Raw genomic sequence first — 5257 nt, 5'->3', positions numbered from 1 at the left:
CTCTCTCTCTCTCTCTCTCTCTCTCTCTCTCCTTCCCTCTCTCTTTCCTCTCTCTCTCTTTCCTCTATCTCTCTCTCTCTCTTTATGTATGTGAGCATATTTTTGTTTATGTGTAATAGGATAAAGAAAGTGCTTATGTAAATTGTGTTCAATTAATACATTGCAATATCTCTCTATCTCTCACTCTTTCTGTTTGTATAGGAATATTTCTGTGCGTGTGTGTGTGTTTGCCTCCAGCACCAATAAATACCATCACCAAAACAGGCTGAATGTCCAGTCAGCAATGCCAAAATCTTCAGTGTTCTATTAATTGCGTCCAATCTTCTCATTCCAACTCAAAGCTGCCAAAAGAATTCATCTCAAACAAAGAGAAAAGGCTAAATTTCGATGAGAGACCCACAACATATCTTAGTCCTCACTGCACTATTCATTTGTTTGTTTTACATCTGTTTTTGTTATGCAAGCAGAGGTTAGATGAATATATCATTGAGACAGTGTTATACAGCTGGGTACTCTTTCTGCCATTAACCCTTACCTCTTTTTCGTCTGAGAGATCTCTTCTTTCACACCTCTTCAAAGGCACAAAATGGTAGAGAGTTTGTTGACTGGGGATTAATGACAATGATGCTTCTACCACTTGTAGCTCAGTGGTTTGGGCAGACATGCAAATGCAAACACACACACACACACACACACACACACACACACACACACACAAGTACATATTGATTCCACTCGAAAGGCTTTGGTCAACTTGGAACTATTGTGAAAGACAACTGCCCAAGGTGCTCCAAAGTGAGACTGAACCTGGAATACATGACTGGATAGTGAACTTATATATATGAATGTATGTATGTTTTTATATATGTGTGTGTGTACGTGTTTGTATATATTTACAGGTGTGGCCAAAAGTCACCTGACAGTAAATCAAACCCATTTAATTCCAAGATTTATTTATGTTTAACAACTGAATGAATTTAATAAAAACATCTAAATGTGAAACATCATGAAAATTTTTCAAACTGAAGTCCCTCTTGAGCGACACATTTTTCTATTTGAGTCAATACAGGATTACAGATAGCATTTATGAAATTTTGATTTACTGTCCAGTGACTTTTGGCCAACCCTGTAAATTTACGTATGTATACTTATGTTGTGTGGTTGTGTGGATATATTTGTGTATATGTATGTATGTACACACACAAAAAACATATATATACACACACACACATACATATACACACACAAATACCACACACACACATGCTCATACACACCAATTATGCACTTTCCTGCCTTCAAGAATCACCTTGTCTTTCTCTCTCCAAATTCCAGTCAGTTATTTTTTGGCCATGTAGCTACCCACATGCTTTACTCCTGACTATCCATTCCTTCCTCTTCTCCAGACTTACATCCACTATCTGACATAGAGCCAAGCTCAAAATGTCATGTTTTTACTTTTAATTTTCCATTTAAAACTTTCACCGAGTATCAAACTAATATATTCTCTGTGTACATCCATTTGACTTTTTTCTCCTTGAATTTGCCGTTCATCACCAGTTTGCCAGTATATAGAGGAGGTACTTGGGGTGTCCAAGTGACACCTGTTTCTATCCTTCTATGATACTTTAACCTTTTGGCTGGCACAGAGCCACCTCCCTCAGTTTCACTCTCTCTCCCAGTAAAGGAACCTTCATCTTGCAAGTTGCTTGACAATCCCACTGGTGTTGGTGCCACATAAAAAGCACTCAGTACACTGTAAACTGGTCAGCATTAGGAAAGGCATCCAACTGTAGAAACTCAAGTGTAGACAATTCCTACACAGCCTCAGATTCAACACAGGGGCCTACATCAAGTGCCTGGAGGAGGTTGTTCTGCTCTGGGTCAAAAGGGTGGCTGCTGGAACACCCTATGTCTGGCAACAGGACTCTGCACTATGACACAGAATTGTCCTGTCGGCCAACTGTCTGTTGAATTGTCCATCTACCGTAGAAATCATGCCAAAGCAGACAGTGGAGCCTGGTACAGCTCTCTGGCCTGCCTGACTTCTGTAAAGCCATCCAACTCATGCCAGCATGGAAGAGAGACATTAAATGATGACAATCACGCATACACAGTTTGTCTTTATGTATATGTCAGTCTAAAAATCAGAGTTGTTTGTACTGTGTCCCTTTTATAACCTGTAACATTAGTGATTTGACAAGTTGAGACGAATAAAATAAATATCGGACTGAAATAAGTAAAGAGGTCAGATGTGATTGATTGACACCCTCAAAGCTGATGTCACTACATGGCTGAAGTCCTTCAATGAATATGTTTAGAGAGAAAGACAGTCATGCTGTCTCCTAGATGTAACAGCTTGCAAGTTGAATGTAACCTTTAAAATAAACACATATATAATCACAAACACTATATATATATATATATATATATATATATATATATATATATATATATATATACATACATACATATTGGTATACAGTATATACACACGTATATTGTGGTAGATTATTATATGTGCTTGTGTATCTAGCAGTAGAAACTTTGCCACTGCAGACATTAAAGCCCAACACTTCCTTCAGGACTCTAGTCGCATCCTGCTAAACCATTTAATCCATGCCAGTATGGAATATACAGGGTGTTTGGATTAAATTTTATAGTTTGCACAAAAAGAAAAGAAAAATATCTCATCCAAAAATAAAAGTATTTTTTAAAAATCTCTGTAAAAAGCATCAGTGCTTGTGTCACATACAAAGCGCCAGTATTGGTGCAACATACAAAGCACTGGTGATGGTGCCATGTAAACAGCACCCATTACACACTGTAAAGTGGTTGGTGTTAGGAGGGCATGCCAAAAAACAAGTGAGCCAAGTGTGGCATGAAAAATGAACATTAAATGATGATGAAGATGAGCCACCCTCAGCTTCCAGCACAGGCTCAAGATGGCTCCAGAACCTGGCACATGTGTCCCTTACTTTGTTCCTGGGAAGATCTTTGAATACCTCCTTGATTTTGGCCACCAGTTCAGCATTGGTGTTGCAGGCAAAATGGTTGGTGTCATTCTCAACTGCACCCCATGCATAGTAATCCATGGGATTATGGTTAAGGGAATTTCAATAAAGTATATATACAGGGTGTCCCCAAAAAGATGTACTCATTCTTTGACAGACGATTACTAATGTATTGTTTTTTGTGATGTATGGGCTTACCTCGATGCAACAAATCCAAACTAATGGATTGGGAAGAGAGGTAGCATTGAATTTCCTGCACATTCCCCAGACCTCATGTCAATGGATTTTTTTTTATGGGGACATCTCAAAGATAAGGTTTACGCTGCAAAACCAGTGACAATTGATGATTTGAAAAATGCAAAATACAATGTCTTGCAATTCCAAATGAAATGTTTGGCAATGTTGTCGAATCCATTGTTGGACATTATCAACTTTGTTTGGAAAATGAAGGAAAGTAGTTTGAACATTTGCAAACACGCAGGAATGAGAGAGAACATTAAATAATTCTAAATGACAATAAATCATCGTTTCTACAACAATTTATTTTCCTGAATTTTATTTAACCTTTTAGGATTGTATGCATATCAATAAACATCTGCAATATGGAAGACATTTTTAGCTCTTCAAAAATACACATAGACTGTTTACTTCACTTAAACATTCAACATTTGTTATTTGGTGTCAAAATTTCCATCACACAAACTACAACTTGGTCGCTGACAAGATTATGCTGCATCTAATTTGTGAGTTTGTTGATTAACACACACATCATCATCATCGTTTAACGTCTGCTTTCCATGCTAGCATGGGTTGGACGATTTGACTGAGGACTGGTGAAACCAGATGGCTACACCAGGCTCCAATCTGATTTGGCAGAGTTTCTACAGTTGGATGCCCTTCCTAACGCCAACCACTCAGAGAGTGTAGTGGGTGCTTTTACGTGTCACCCGCACGAAGGCCAGTCAGGCGGTACTGGCAACGGCCACACTCAAAATGGTGTATTTTATGTGCCACCTGCCCAAGAGCGAGTCCAGGGGCACTGGCAACAATCTCGCTCGAAAATCCTACGACGGCCAGTCAGGCGGTACTGGCAGCGGCCATCAACTCCGAAAGGATGAAAGGTGAAGTCAACCTTGGTGGAACTTGAACTCAGAACATAGCAACAGGTGAAATACTCTGAAACATTTCATCCAGTGTGCTAACGATTCTGCCAGCTCGTTGCCTTGTACAAACTGAAAATAATACAAATAAAAACTAAAGTGAAGATCAAATAAACAGTGCATGTGTTTAATTGGCCAAAAGAAAATGACCATCCCCAAGTACAGCATTGATAGATATAGATATAAATATATATAGACATTTCTCTTAGGCTGAGCAATACTAATAACCTAGCGTTAGAACTCAATATAGACGCACTTCAGAATGAAGCATCAGAACAGTAACAAGAAACATAAAGCTCCAATGAAGCTATAAGGTGATACACAAGCGTTTAATTATGAATTCATTACATCTTATAGCAGAAATGGCTGTAAGCTAACGAAGTTCATAACATAATTGTTTATTCGTTTGTCATTGGTAATTTTTTTATATATAAAGAGAAAGAAAGACAGTAAGTAGATAGTGTTATAATCCTAGCTGTTGCCTCTTGAAGCAGATCTGCATATTCAAGTACTCGAAAATTGTATATAGATGTTATATGAAGTAAACATAAGGGTTGAAAAATACTGGAAAATAGTTTTTTTCAGAGTAATTACATATCAAAAGAAAAGATCTCTTGTTTTAATATGTGTGTGTATTTGCAGAATTAAACTAATTGGTCATTAAAAGGTAATTGAAGACTCTAAGGTTACATCAACTAATGAATCTGACTGATAGTCCACTCAATGACACAGACTTCCACGAAGATATATATACCCAAGTACCAGAAGATTTGTTATCTCACCTCAATCAACAAAGTAATGATCATACGGGTTATCTTTTACTTGCTTCGGTCATTAGACTGAGGCACAACTTTGAAGGGTTTAGTCATGCAAATTGACTTCAGTACTTATTTTAAAGTCTGATACTTATTCCATTCATCTCTTCTGCCAAACTGCTAAGTTACAGGCATGCAAACAAACCAACCAGTAGGGGTCAAGTACAAAAAGACATGCACACACAAACATATATATATATATATATATATATATATACATATATATATATATATTGCAGGTGACACGTAAAAGTACCCACTACACTCT

Source organism: Octopus bimaculoides, chromosome 26 (assembly GCF_001194135.2).
Source record: "Octopus bimaculoides isolate UCB-OBI-ISO-001 chromosome 26, ASM119413v2, whole genome shotgun sequence".
Lineage (NCBI taxonomy): Eukaryota > Metazoa > Mollusca > Cephalopoda > Octopoda > Octopodidae > Octopus > Octopus bimaculoides.
This window is presented reverse-complemented; position numbering follows the sequence as displayed.